The sequence below is a fragment of the Pteropus medius genome, unplaced genomic scaffold (genome assembly GCF_902729225.1).
Source record: "Pteropus medius unplaced genomic scaffold, Ma_sr-lr_union100, whole genome shotgun sequence".
Taxonomy (NCBI): Eukaryota; Metazoa; Chordata; class Mammalia; order Chiroptera; family Pteropodidae; genus Pteropus; species Pteropus medius.
In genome coordinates, this window is record NW_024351073.1 from 11495808 (window position 1) to 11512137 (window position 16330).

At 31.9% G+C, this 16330-nt stretch overlaps 1 long non-coding RNA gene across 1 annotated transcript in view; it reads right to left on the reverse strand.

Annotated features, from left to right (window-relative positions):
• Positions 1 to 16330, reverse strand: part of LOC120586236 (uncharacterized) — a 66718-nt gene that overhangs the window by 21368 nt on the left and 29020 nt on the right. Inside the window, exon 2 of the long non-coding RNA XR_005648647.1 lies at positions 8845 to 8990. This is a non-coding gene — a long non-coding RNA (uncharacterized LOC120586236). The remainder of the gene's footprint in view (positions 1 to 8844; positions 8991 to 16330) is intronic.

Consider the following 16330-nt stretch of genomic DNA (forward strand, 5'->3'; position numbering starts at 1 on the left):
GTAATTTTGTTGTCAGTAGGAGAACTAAAAGCATTTGGTTTATACATGTGGTATGGGTGTCTTAATCTTTTAGTTCATAAAATTCCAAGGAGTGAGCAAAAGGCAAGGATTGTAGCTTTAGCTGCCAAGGAGAGTGTGAATCATTTCTCTCAAGATTTTAAATATCCTTTTTTAGCTTGGAGGCATAAAGCAAACAACCTGAATGAAAACAGATTTAGACTGTAACAAGAAGACAGAATTTAACCAGCATATGTTAAAGTGCCTTACTGAAACAGAACAAAAGTTTTAAGCATAAATGTTACTTTAAAAAAAAAAAAAAGCATGCAGCAAATTATTCACACCGTGTTCGCTGGACCTTATTATAGCTGTAAAGGTCATGAAAACTCTACTAAGATAAAGAACTAGAAATTCCCAAAACAGTAATCTGTCATGACAAAGAATTTTTGATACTTATTGATCAATGCAACTTCTTAGTAAATCATCTACCAAGATGTACTCAAAGGCTTGTATAGCCGAGTTAGTCATATATTACATTTTTATATATTTACTGAATTGATAATCATTTACTAAAATAATGTACTATATTTAAATATTATTTATCTTAGCATTTTATAATATTAAATCCTACAGTTCAGTGGAACAAATTAGAAAGCTCAGAATGGACTCAAATATATATAGACATTTAGTTTAAATTAAGATGACATCTGAAATCAGTATGGAAAGAATTGATTATTCAGAGAATGTTATAAAAATAGTTGGAGATCTATTATCTATCTGTCCATCTATCTTTCCAATCATCTATCTATTAGACATATAGATCAGTATTTTATACTTTACAGCAAAATAAATTCCAAATGGATCTAAATTCTAAGCATAAAAATCAAAGAAATAGCAAAGTACAATGTAAATACTAAATGCTAAGTAAATACTAAATAAAATATTATAATTTTCCTTATTGATTAGAAAATTCTTTTTAATCTTCATATAAAGTCCAGAAGTCATATAAGTTTTATAATTAGGTTATACAGTTGAAAGACTAATATATATCTAACATACCATAAACCAAGTTAAAAGATAAATATGTATTACACATAAGAAATTGATCTATGTTTTAAATATATTAAAAATTTATGCAGATCAATATAAAAGATCAGCAGCAGAAAGACAAGGGGCTTTTCTTCAGGTCTCTGTGTAAATATTTCCTTATCGAAGAGGTCTTTCCTGACCTCAACTGCACAAACAGAGCATCCTGAAAATTTCTCTAAACAGTTTCACTGTATATTTTCTGCAAGTTCTAGATCAGTAACAGGGACTCTATGTTTAATTCACTATTATATCCTAGCCCATGAACCATTGTTTGGTTGTAATTCTTGAAATAAATGTCCGGAGTGAATGAATGAATGAATTCAGGATAAAATGTAAAGAGGCATGATAAATAACAAAAGGATGAACTGGGAAAGAATGACATGCTATTTTTGGAGGGTAAAGGCAAAAGAATAAAAAAGGATGTATATTATTGTGTGTGTGTGTGTGTGTGTGTGTGTGTGTGTGTGTGTGTGTTAATAGGAAATAACCTAGTTATAACCTTAGTAAAAGGGTTATCAAGCACTGTTGTGTGAACATTTGACATTAAATAATATGAATTAGTAGAGAACTGGATGAGTTAGGATTTTATAAATTTCCACATAATTGCTCAACTGTCTAATGTTCAGTAATAGAGGAATATACAAAAATGCCTTGGCTTAGAGTTTGAGAAGAAATAATTACAAGTACTGAATAAAGGAATGATTTCATAATGATAGATTATGCATATTTGAAATGGTTTACCATTGGCTTTGCCGTAGGCAAAGGAAGCTAGAAATAGTGATAACATTAAGAGATAATGAGAGTTTGGAAACTCATAAGGACAATGAAGAAGAAATTTAGGAAGTGGAAAGGAAAATGCTAAAATAGGTTTGAAATCTTCTTTAAGACTTGAGAATATACTTTCTCTTTCATTTCCAGCTTCTCTGACTGGCTTTTCTTCCCATGCCTTTTTATGTATTGATGCTCTCCAATGTTTCTATGTGTGCCACCCTTCCTGAGTGACCTCATTTAATTTTATGTCCATCACTAAGACCTACACTTTAATGATTTCCAAATGTGTACCCTCAATTCTGTTCTTTGCTTTAAAATCCAGATGTATAAACTAACTTCCAACCAAATGTTGTCAATTGAGAACCATTTACAGGAAACAGAATCCATTCTAGCTATTTTAAACAGAAAGTGATTCAATACAGTGATTAGATGCTTTTAAAATTTTTGGAAGGAATGGAAGTACAAGCTCAAGGCTAAGACCCGGAAGGCACAACGGAGTTGTTGAGATAAAGAACACACAACTGTAGCTATGATCCACTTATCAGGATGTTACCCTAATTGCACTCCCAGCTGTTGAAACATAGAAGATAGGGACTAGACTGCTGTAGAAAAAAAAAAAAACAAAAAAAAAAACATCCACACAGCTACATGAGATAGGAGGAAGAGCCTACCAATTAAAAGATGATTACTCCATCTAACTCTTTTCTGCATTATATATGTTATATAAGTGCATCTAATTAGAGATACCTACTTTGTATCAAAATGGGAAAAGCAAAGTATTTTAGAAAGGCTGTTTTAGCTTTCGCAGCCTCTGAATGGAGGTAGATGGCTCTAAGGAGGTAAGCCAGGATGCTGAGTGGAAACAATTCATGATTACCCCATGAACACAGCAGTCTGGATGCTCCATAGACAGTTCAACATTAAAACGGAAAACAGACATTTTGTCTGTCAAACTGCTCCCCATCTTAAACACCTCATCCTAGTTAACACCACTATCTAGAAATCTTTATTTTATTCTTCTTTTCCCAAGTTTTTAATTCCAAAAGGTAAATATGCTTTATTGGTTCTAATATTTAAATATCTTTTGAGTTTCTTATTATGGATCTACATGACATGCCACTGATGCATTTTGTACATAATTTAGGACAAATTTTTAGTTCTTTTATGTTTATTATTTTTGTTCATGATTGAAAAGATAATAAATGTTACTAATTAAAGTGATCTGGAACAGTATTTTTTAAAAATATTTGCATGCATATAGTGAACAATCTTAATATAGATATATTTCTTATGTAATATTATTTTTTAGAGATTTATTTTGCTGAAAAGGATTATTTTTATCATCGAGAAAAAGTAGAATTTAATAAACTTGTAATAAAGATTGTATTAGTGATTGTGATGTATGCTACAAACATTTTTTTAACCAGTGTTCAAAGAATAATAAATAAAACAATGATCTAGAATGTTAGGATTGCAGAGGCTTTTAAGTTATTTTTGTCTTAGGTTATAAATGTTTTAGTTCCAGTTTTATTACATTTTACATATTTAATTTGTTTTTTAAAAAGGCTTGGTGATAAAAGTTGCATATTCCATGTTGTGGTAAAATAATTAAAGATCTCCAAAGATGTCCTCATTTCAATCAGTGAGGCCTGCGAATATATGATTTTATATGGAATAAGGGACTTTCCAGATACGATTTAGTTAAGGACCTTGAGAGGGGGGAATTATTTTGGATTATCCAAATGAGTCTAAAATAATCATAAGATCCTTTAAAAGGGGAGCAGTAGAGTCAAGTTCAGAGATTAGAAAGACATGTAATGATAGAAGCAAAGGTTGAAATGATGCACTTTGAAGATGGAGAAAGGAGATAAAAATGAAGAAATGTAAGTGGCCTCTAGTAGCTGGAAAATGCAAGGAAATGAATTCTCTTTGAAATTTCCAGAAGTAACAGAAAAAGCTCTGCCAATACCTTGATTTTAAAATTATGACTTCCATAACTATGAGAAAAAAATAGTGTTGCATTTGTGGTGACTTATTACAGCAACAATGTCAAACTAATTCAAATAGTTGCCAATTATAGAGATTATCTTCAGTCTGTCATTCTGTATTATAGCTTTCTATCAGAGTAAACATTTGACTTGGATTGAATGTATTCTCAGACCCGCCAGCATGCCTAGAATTCAAGGCAGCAAAGAGATTGATATCTCTGCTGAGAAATTAGTAGAAATGAACCAATTTAAAATTTTCTTTGTGCACATGGTTTTATTTCCAAAATGGCAACATTTTACTTTTTCACTATTTAATGATAGCAGAATATTTATTTCACATATTTAGTGATGTCACAGAATATTTATTCTTCGCATATTTAGTGATGTCAGAGCATTATCCAAATCCATCTTATCAACAGAGAAATACAGTCATATCTGTTAATCTTACATTTCTTATTTTTAGATGTAACGTATCACTTGTAGCATGAAAAAATACATATTTAATACACTGATATTTAGAGAAACTCCCCTATTTCTTCGATATTCTGTAAAATAAGTTACCTCAAAGAAGAAAGCCCAATTCAGTTAGAAGATAGAGGTATTCTCCAAGCCACGTGATTATCAAAGAGAAAGTTGGACAGATATGAAATCAGATAAATACAAAGAACCCTGTAGAATGAAAATGTCTGGCTGCTAAGGCATATACAGGAAAAAAAAAAGAGGGATAAAAAAAGCTAAAAAGAGGGATATCAATAGAATTGTCTTCAAAGGGAAATATTTTCTCCAATTTTTGTTTTCTGGAAATAGTCATTACTTGAAAATAATGAAACCTGTATATGATTTTCTGAATTAAGTATCCTAAACAAATTTACAATTAGGATATAAAATCACTAAAATCAAAGATTCTAGACATTATGATAGGGTTGGTAGGAAAAAAGAAAATCACCTCAAAAGAACTGGAATGCATTGGAATTGAATCGTTACATGCTGAATAACTTAGAACAAGGACATGTTTATCTCTTGCACTTTTCTCCAAGTGGCAAATCAAACACCGTAATTTTCCACTCTCGCCCTTTATCACAATTTAGTGCTGTTGTTCTGAAAACATAAACTCCTGAGCTCTGGTTCACCCACCACTCACATGTGACAGACAGAGCTTTGGTTCCCTTCCCATGCTCACTGTGCCACCCTTCTGTGCACCTGAGAGGCCACGTGCCAGGTATCCTAGTAGCTGGCCTGGCTCTGCCCATTCAGGGGCATACAATTTATTCTCATAACCATGATGACAATTTTGTTAAATATGCATATCCAGGTCCTATCCAGGTCCCTGTGTATCTAGTGTGAACTCCTATCCCTCCCTTTATGTTTTTTGTTTTGTTTTAAGAATTTATATTTTAGAGCAGTTTTAAGTTCACAACAAAATTAAGAGAAAAAGTACTGATATTTTCCATATACCTCCCACTCCCACATAGGTATAACCTCCCCCATTACCATCACTCACCAAAGTGGTACATTTGCTACAACCGACGAACCTACATTGACACATAGTAATCACTCAGAGTCCATAGTTTACTTTAGGATTCACTCTCGTACACTCTGTGGGTTTGGACAAATGTATAATGATATATATATCCATCATGATAATATTATATGAAGTGTTTTCGCTGACCTAAAATTCCTCTGTGCTCTGCCTATTCCTCTGTCCCACACCCCGCAACCCCTGACAGGCACTGATCTTTTCACTGTCTCCACAGCTTTGTGTTTTCCAGAATGTCATATTTTAGAATCATATATATATAAGTACATAGCCTTTCAGACCAGCTTCTTTCTCTTGGTGATATTCATTTAAGATTTCTCCATGTCTTTTCATAGCTTGATAGCTCATTTCTTTTTAGTGCTGAATAAAATTCCATTTTCTAAATGCAACACAGTTTATTTATCCATTCACCTATTGAAGGACATCTCTGTTGACTCAAAGTTTGGACATTTATGAATAAATCTGGTATAAACTTTCCTTTTCTGTAAGTGGCAATTCTTTCACCTTTCAAGATATGACCATTTCAATATAGATTATGTATGTTTCATTTCTGTCTTCATGCCATTTAGAAATTTCTTTTGAATTTTTCATGTATTTAACAAACATTGATTGAGAGTTAATAAGAGTAGTGAAAATATATTTCTTCTGAAGTAAATAATTTTAAATGTATTACTGAAAGGTCATTAAAATAATTTTATGGGAATTCCTATTAAAACGTGAATACTCCCTCTTTGCACTCAATGTTTTACTTATATTTTCATAGATAAATACATGTTTTATCATATATGAATTACCAATTTTCCCATTCTATCATGATCAGTTAGTCAAAACCTAGCTCTAAGAGATCATATGCAGCCGAAAAAATTAATTTAATTCATTCACAAATGTTGGATATTTAGTTACAATTTGTTATATTCCTTGTAGCTTTCTCTAAGTTAACTTCATGAAAAAAAATTAGAAGCCATTTTCAAACTAAAATCATTTTGAAATAATGCCATATATATACCTAGACAATAATTTAATTCTAACATAAAAAAAATGTGTTGGGCTTTCGCTGAGTATGGCTTGAGCCCATAGTTCCCAGAAAGCAGGAACTAGAGTATATAATTTCACCAGTACAGCAAGTATTAAATAAGACTATAAAACCAAATAAATTGGTCTCATAAAGTATTAAGGAGAGATGTGACATGTGAAGCAAAAAGAAAATGTAATGATTACAATTGTTTTGAATGAAGAAAGAAAATAAAGTGGTAGAAGAAACACTAGTATTTTTTAATGAACCAGTTGCAGACAATTGACTAACACATGCCAGGTCAACATAAAACTCATTTTCCATTTTCATGAGGAACAGATGGTATGGATGGACATGGAAAGTGGTTTCATAGTGGGAAAAATGGTTTAGTTTGGCAAGTTCATTTCAGAAAATATACTTCAGAGGTAGATATGTGTAGCCATTTTGAGTAATGTTCCCCCACTGATATGGCTGATTAAGGGGTGACCATGGCTACACATGTGGTCTGTAGAAGAGCATAGCATCTAGATGCCTTTCTTTGAGAAGATGCTCTCCCTAACCAGCTGGGTTTGTGGAACAAGTTTCCGAGAATTTTCTTTTAAATTAATTTAGTGGAAGTGTAATAAACAAACAAACAAAAATCGTATGATAAATTAGAGATACTTTGCATTGCTTAATGCCTGTAGCATAGTTTATGAAGAACAATTACAGATAAATAAAAGAAGAGGTCAGAGCCAGTGTTTTTTTGAACAAAGATTTTTTTTTGAGAAAAATTAAGAAATAATTTGTTTAAGAATAACCAAATAAAATTTTACCTAAGAGGTTGTATTTTTGACTTGGAAAGAAAATTATTTCATTTCGGGTAGAAATGAGACCGAAGGACAGAAGGCTCAAGTCAAGTTTTTATCTCTCCTTCCAGTAAAAGGTCTAATTTAGAAAAAGTAAAGGAAGCGAACAGCTGGCTGTATCTGTTATGCCAAATAACAGGTTTTGCAAACTGGGGCTACAACAGGAAGTTCCATGGCATAAAGACAAGCTCACGTGTTTGGCTTGGCATCTTCCATTCTAACCAAGAGACCTTTAACGTGAGCACGAGGGTGAGAAAGAACACACCCCAGAAGAATTATAAAACTGGGTGTAAATGAAGACAACAGATGTGGTACCAGAAGATTGGTAAAAGCAAAATAAAATGCTTCTTAGTAATTTACAAGGAAAATAATTATGCAACAAAATGTGTCTTTAGATATAAATAATGACAGAGAGATTATGAGTAATCAACAATTTTAGCATGAAATTTTAACACCAGACATAAATATCACATGAAAATACCAAAATTGTATAGTGTGGAAAATAGGACTTTATAGACTTTTAATAAAATGAATCTTATTCAAAGAATCATATCTAATAATAAAAAAGAAAACATATAATTGTATATATATCTAGAAATCATCTGCCTAGATGAAAAAGTAATTCACTTAAGAATAGATATATGGATGATGAAAAGAATTAGGGGGGAAATGAAACCAACTGGTAAGAACATTGTAACTCTACCAACTAGACACGAAGTGCAGAGGGAGGTATGACTTAATAATTTCTTGGTTTGAATTCATACGTAATGAAAGTACTGAGAGAAACTGTTGTTCTGAAACAAAATCTCATGAAAAAGTAAGAAGTAGTTATTTACACATACACTAAATCTGGAAAGAATGGGAAAATGTGCTCTTGAATTTAATAAAGACAGGAAATATTTTGCATAGTCAATTTAACAATGACATTAGCAGATAGTGTTACAAAAAAAAGCAGAAAATAAATTATACTGCCTTTTAATGAGAAAACAGTAAATGTATTTATGTAAAAAGTTTGATAACCATATTATTAAGTTAAACTTTATGAAATTTTTATTTTCATATGTCAAACTTAGGCAAATATCAACAATTCCAAATGCTTCAACAAAATACTTATGGCATGCAAATTAATGAGACAAATAGATCTAAATTTGAAATGGCTCAAATACAAATAAAGGTGTTTGAAAAGAAGTTCTCAAAACAGAGTTGAACTTGCCTGTCCCTGGTCTCTAGGAGGCTGTCCATGTATTTCCTCAAGACACAGAAACACAGCTACTTCACTGTGAGATTCATCCTGTGCTCTAACAGGGAAAGAAAGCATGAAAGATCATACCGGCTTCACATAAATTTTGGCCCAGAAGTAGTACATACATTTCATTGGAGAGAACTAAAAACCCTTTTTTGTGTGCTCAAGAAGAAGAATAAATACATTTTTGGCAATAACCATCAATTTCAGAAATGCATGTGCGCATATGCACACACACACACACACACACACACACACACACACTACATTGTTAAAATTATTCTTGGAATGAGTACAGCAGCTTAGCTAATGGGACTCAAGGATCAGACAGCCTGGGTCCAAATTCTAATACTTCCTACCTGTAGCAGGGACAGTGGAGCTCACTTAACATTTCAGCAATTTCTCCATATTTCACAGATGTGGTGAAGTTACAGATGGTCTTGTTCTGGCCCATAGATGCAGGCAGAAGAGCCATCATGAAAATCTTCAGCATGCTTCTCTAATACTGTGGAGGATGAAGGAGATATGTGTTACAAAAGCTGCAGCTACAAGATGGTGGAGCTTCTATCACCCAGGATCCCTGAGTGACCATGTGGAATAGAGCCACATCACACATCCAGGCCATAAAGGACAGATGGCTTAAAAGATAGATACAATTTTTGAGTATTAAGTTATTTATAATCAAAGGGTTATGTGGTATCACGTAAAACCTAGTATATATACATGCCGTCATATAACTATCTATATAATAATAATAATAATAATAATAATAATAATAAATATCAAATCACAGAGATGTTATGAAGATAAAATTATTGAATACATATAAGACACAGAGCGCATTGCCCTCTTGGAACTAGGTAGGCACTTAATAAATTAATTATTAATAGGCTATTAGAAGTGGAAAAATGTTGATAAGATATCATTAAATCACGTTTTTCATTATCATACATATTAAAAAGATTATTGCAATGTTTAAACCACTTTACTCAGTTATGATTGACATACAAAAAGTTGTACATTTGTAATATATGCAACTTGATAAGTTCACAGGTAAGTATAAAACCATAAAACCATGACCACAATCTATGTCATGAACATATCTATCTCCTCCAAAAGTTTTCTCCTTTTTTATTATTATTGTCATTTTTTATAAGAACACCTATCATAAGGGTCTACCTTCTTAGCAAAATTTTAGGTAAATAATACAGTATTGTTAACTATAGGTTTCATGTCATACAATAGATCTCTAAGATTTATTCTACTTGTATAACTGAAACTTTATACTGTTTGACTAATACCTCACCATTTTCCCCTTGCCCCAGACCCTGGCAACCACCATTCTACTAACTGCTTCAACTAATTTGACTATTTTAGATTCCTCGTATAAATTGTATCATGTAGTAAGTGTGCTTCTATGACTGACTTGTTTCACTTAGTATAATCTCCTCCAGATTTATCCATGGTATTGCAAATGTAAGGATTTCTTTCTGTTTCAAGACAGAATGATATTCCATTGTATTATATACCACAATTTATTTACCTACGTATGCTGTGTTTAGGCTGAAGACCATAGGTAAGCCGGTGTCATGGCTAGGCCTGGAATAGGGTTCTGCAGTAGGATGGTTCCATTGCCAGGGGCCCCAAGAAGGTGGGTAGGCCTGCTGCTGGAGGCCACAGAGGAATGTTATCACAATTTAAAAAGCTTTAAAGGATTCAAAATTTTACCATAACTTTATGAGGAGGTCACTTCTATTTACCAACAAAAACACAGATACACAAAATACTTAGGTAAGTTGAAAAAAATCAATCATAAACTTAGTAGTTGTAGAAATAGGAGTTAAACTTAAGCATATCACACTTATCTGTTTAACTTGTAAAACATCTTGAAAATTATACACCTCTGCCTTATATATAACATACAAAACAATAATTTGTTTTATTATAACAATGTTATGCAAATTTATAAAACTTTAAGATTAGTAGATGCAAATACACCTGCATAATAAACTTATTTCTTAACATAAACTGTACAAAAAACAAACTGCTATATGCATAAGCAAGGCAGAAATTGTGTGAAGTAAAGTTAAAAGAATGGTAAAAAGAACAGAGAAACAAAATTGAAAATGTCAAGTAAAAGCTTCTAAGGAATATCAATAATCATGTTTTGTTTTGTTTTAGGATTATTCATTTGTTTTAATCTGTAGTCAAAGAAAAATGTGATAGAAAAATACCAATGTTGAGACCAAAGTCACAATGATGAAAAATTAAACAGAAAAGTAACTTTTTTATTTTGCTTTCTTCTGAACTTTAGAAGACAATTAGTTGCAAATCAAAAACTAAAGAATAAAAATATAATAAAACACCTAATGACCAGTAATGGCTTTTTAAGTTCCTACATAATTTAAGTAGGTTTTAACATAAATCTTAATGATTATTTAAATGCATAATTTGTTTTTATAAATTAGGAATTAAGAAATGAGAGAAAACCCAATTGCTTTCTTATTTAAATCAGGGATAGGGTGGGAAGACAGATTCTAAAAATACAGGATAATAAACTTGATGTCAATTTTTTTCCAAATTATGGAATAGAATATTAAATTTCATGATGACTTACATAAGGAGACAGTGATCACAGTAAGAAACATAGCTTACAGAAGCAGCAGCAATAAACATCTAAATTTGCATGCTTTTCTGAAGGATTATATCTGGAAAATGGCAAAAACACAAGGTAACGTGATGACAGCATAGAATATGACAGTATATCATATTAGTTTTGCAAAGTGGATTTGTATTTTCACAGTTACTTGAATCAATCAATTGTAGACTGAGTTGCAAACATAAAAGACTCTTGACCTAGAAGCAGAAGAAATAAATTTAAATTTTTCTCTAGTCTCTCTGATTTTATATATCAATTTCATAAATAAATTACAATGGAAGGAAAAATAACTCAGTACCTTATCTGTAAAACACAAGCAAATGACCTCTTTCATTTCCCTGCTCTCAGGGAAATTGTGCTGGTGGCATAAATTTCCCCTGAAAATCTATTAGTCTATAATTCTATGATTACGGATTTGTTCTTTGATTCTAGGAAAGGTTTTAAATTCACTAGCTGGTCATGAAACATATGAACAGTTATTTCAAGTAAAATATTTTTCCTATACAATTCTCAATGTTGCAACTTAGATGATTCAAACCATTTGAAACAAATTATTAGATATTATATGTTATATGTCATATTACATCTGAGACTTTTTCTTTCAGTTTTTCTCAAAAATATGTCCAATGGCTCTAAATATTTTAGAAAGCTCATAGAAAAGGAAACGTATAAGTTGTTATCTCTCAAATGAATATCAAATACAAATTTGATATTGTAGCAGATATAATAATAAATAAAAATATAATAAAATTTCATGGTTCATTTTAGAAAAATGATTTTCATCTTTTAAGTGTAATATTGACAGTTACTACATGTGAAGGTTAATATAGATTGTGTTAGCTAGCTTATTCACACACATTTCCAATTTTTAGCTAAATACAAGCTTGGTTTATATATTTAATACTTTTACACATTTTTATTGAACATCTCATTATTTGTGATGGGCTCATTGGTGCTGTGGATACAATGAAAGAAGAAAATACAATTGGCCATATTTTAATAAAGATTATGTTCTAGTGGACTAGATATACATTAATTAAAGAACCACCTAATAAACATAAAAATAAAACTCAGGAAATTTCCAAGAGGAGAGGCATTAATGAGGTAACACTATTTATTAGAGGAAGTTGTTTTAGCAAGAGAGGTCAAGAAAATCAAGTAAATGGTGATTGATCTGAAACCTGCAGGTATTAATTAGGGAGAGGATAGAGGTGAAATGGAGTTCTGGAAACTATTTCAAGAAGAGGGAACCTCTTGGGCAAATTACCTGATGGAGCTTATAAAGATTTAGAAACTTTGGAACGTCCTGTGGTTGGATTACAGAAAACCAGCAATGATATTCCATTGTATTATAGCAATAGTATGATACAAGGTAAGAATTATATCGATTTTTTTTCTATTTAAGGAATCACTTCTGAACTTTCTGGGTATGAAACCCTGCAAGGAAAAATCCAATATATGAAATTCTATGGGCAACCTATGCATACTAACTCTTTTAAAAATAAGTATGTACATATTTATTTCAACTCTAGAACCTTTATTTTAAATGCAGATAACTGATAACTGATTATCTTTGAAAAATTTAAGGTATAGTCAAAATTAACATCTCTTTTCTTAAAAAATTTGTCTATTCAATTGTCCCCTTGGCCCCATGGTCCTCCCCTCTCAAACTTGAAGTTAACTGTGTCATCTTTACATCAGTGCTAAACTGCATAAACACCACACTTTCACTCTCTCTGTTTTTATTTATTTATTTAATTTTATCAAATCCCTTTCACAGATCAACATACTTCAATCTGGATTTTTTTCTCCATCACTCCACTAATCCTCTTCTTGATAAGGTCTGCAATGACTCCCTTGCAGTTCAATCTGAGAAATATATTTTAGTCCATTTGAACTATTCACCTATTTTGTCCTTTAAAATATCTCACATGGCTTCCACAACCGATGCTATCCTTGTTTACCTCTTACCCACTTGTCTTCTTCCATGTCCATCTCATTGTCCTCTCTCCTCCTCTTTCTTACACTTTAGTTTTGAAAGCCCACAGATTTCTGTAAAAGTCCCACCTTTCTCTCACTCTTATTCTCTGGAAGCGATTTCATCCACCTCCATGACTTCCATATCATGTTTTCTACTGTCAACAGTTATAGTCCAATGACAACAACCTAGTTCAAACCACGGATATTATTTGCCTGGCATGATGGTTAATTTTATGTATTAATTTGACTGGACCACGGAATGCCCAGACACTTGGGTAGATGTTGTTATGGTGTGTCTGTAAGCTTGTTTCTTGATAAAATTAACATTTGGATCAATAGATGGGGTAAAGCATATTGTTCTTCCGAATATGGGTTGGCCTCATCCAATCAACCGAAGACTTGGATAGAGTAAATGGCAGAGTAAGAAGAAACTCTTCCTGCCTGATTGCTTGAGCTTAGATGTTGGTCTTTCTCGGCCTTTGGATTCAGTCTGAAACATCTGCTCTTTTTGGATCTTGAGCCTGGTGGCTTTCAGACTTACACTATCAGCTTTCCTGTTTCTCAGGCCTTAAGACTTGGATTGGAACTACACATTGACTCTCCTGGGCTTCCAGCTTGCCAGCTGCAGGTCTTGGGTCATCTCAGACTACATAATTGTGTGAACCAATTTCTTATATTAAATTTCTCTCTCTCACCTAAGAAATAATTTTTAATGAGAATTTAATTATATATACATATATATAACATTTTAATATTATACGTTAACCTTGATATAGAGCTCAAAAAATATATAATCCATCCATTAGTATGTACTGTATTCAAGCATCGTGTAGTTATATTGGTTGCTTAGTTTTTTTGCCTAGTTAAAATTTTTTGAAACATTTTTTGTTTATGAAAGTGAGTTAAATGAGACTTTAAAGATGGTTCATTATTCCAACACTGCAAAATTACTTGCTTGATGTTATCAATAAGTATATCCTAGCTACCATAGTAGAATAACAGATATATTTTTTAACATCTGCCCATCAAACACCAACATAATAAAATAAAAGAGTAGGTGTACTTTTGCTAAGAAACTAGGACATTTGATTTCTACCTAAATGATCTTAGAAAAAACTTAGAAATACTTTTCTTTTTTGTACTTTTTCCTCACCTATGAAACATTATTATTTAGACTAAATGATCCAAAAGATTTCTACCAACTCAAATTTTCTGACTGCAGATTTAAATTATAGATATATAATGCTTCAGTTGTAGCAAACAAAATTAAGACATTGGGGGGGGGGAATTTCAGAAAAACAAAATGCAACCTGAGAAATGTATATACAATGCAATGCAATTGCAATCAGAACTTACTTGATTTTAAAATGAAGTTAAAAGGATAACTGTATATATGTGAATAGCAGTCTATTTTTGGAATGAATTGTTTTCTCTACAATTATCTAACTCATAATTCTCAAAAGTGTTAGGTCTTCAAAAGTTAGAATTAGAAAATTTGTACCATTTGCTCTATCCTAGATAAGCACAGTCAAAAATTATAATTTCCTGTATACATTTTCCTCAAAATAAATGCAAATAGAATTAATGCTTCAAATAACATAATCAATTTCACTTTACTGAAGCACATCCTTTTATAACAATATAGCATGAAATTATAGAGATCACAGACAAATATATGTAGTAGCGGTCAACATTTTAAAATTTTATTAAGTTCATGGAATTCAATTAATAAACTACTCATGTGGAAGCAGATTGAATGTTTAAGACGCAAACATTGTTCTTCATTTGCATTTTTTCTCTTCATAAAAAAAAATGAAAAAGAAATTCCATTTCCAATATTAAACCATATTTTAGTTAGACTATCCAGGGACTTTCCTTCATATATAGCTACAGAGTTTGAAGTGTCTGCTGGTAGGCCAAACAATTCTGCTTCGTTTTCACACTACTAAGATTTGTTGATCTTCAGTTGAGAAGGAAGCACTGAGCACAACACTTTTGAAGCCTGATTACTTCTCTTATGTATGTATGTATGCATGTATGTATGTATGTATTTTATGGTGGCATTGCTTAACGAAATTCAGCAAGTTTCAGCCATACTTTTTAACAGTAAAGCATACATATATTTACATTGTGTGTTCACCTCCCATAGTTAGATATTCTGTCACCACATATTTGACCTCTTTTACCTCATCTACCTCCCCCCACTTCTCTCCCCTCTACCCTCAGGTAATCACTAGTCTATTGTCAATGTCCATGAGTCTGTTTGTTTGTCCTGTTCGTCTGTTGCTTTTAGGTTTATATCCCACATATAAGTGATATCATGTGATTTTCAACATTTTCTGTCTGGCTTATTTCGCTTAGCATGATTATCTCGAAGAATGACTTCTCTTTTAGAAATGATTTATACATTAGAAAGAAGTATCTCATTTGTCATCAGTCATAGCACCATCTACATTTTTTAGTGATACTAGAACAAAAGCACACAAGTTAAAAAGGATTTTTAAGTGAAATTCAAGTATATTTATGCACATTGAAAAAGTTACATTGAGTCTAAGAGTTTAGATATCTAACCAGAAGATGTTTTGAGATCACAGAGATTATAAAACCAATTGTTTGCTTTATTTCCTTCTTTCAGTAAGTTTATCTTTATTAAAAAAAAAATGAAAGTCAAATCAGTTAATATAAATGGAAAGCATGTTTAAGTAATACTTCATGTTCATCCATTCATTCAGTTAACACATATTTATTGAGTACCTACTCCTGTTATATATTTAACATTGGATTGAAAGGAGGAATGATAATTTAAAATATTTCTACGAAATAAAAATACAATTATATGGCTGCTGGAGTTTTAAAATTAAACTTGTCAATATGGACACACTGAATAAATAACTACACCTGGATCAATTCCATCTGTAAGTAATTCAGAAACTAATTGATAGACTATTGCACACCAGGTTAACTGAGACAATATCTACATTGAAACTGGTAGGAAAAGTTGATACATAACCTTGACATAAACCCCTCTCTCAGACGGTGCCAAGCACCAGTAGAGAACACTCAACTTCCAGCTTTCCCTCTGATAGAGGAAGGTTTTGGACCACATACCCAGTACCTTAACTTTTTTAACTGTACCCAGGGGACTGACTTATATCTCCCTGTTCTCTGAAGGCTAACAGCCTAGCATTCATTAGTCCCCTGGGACC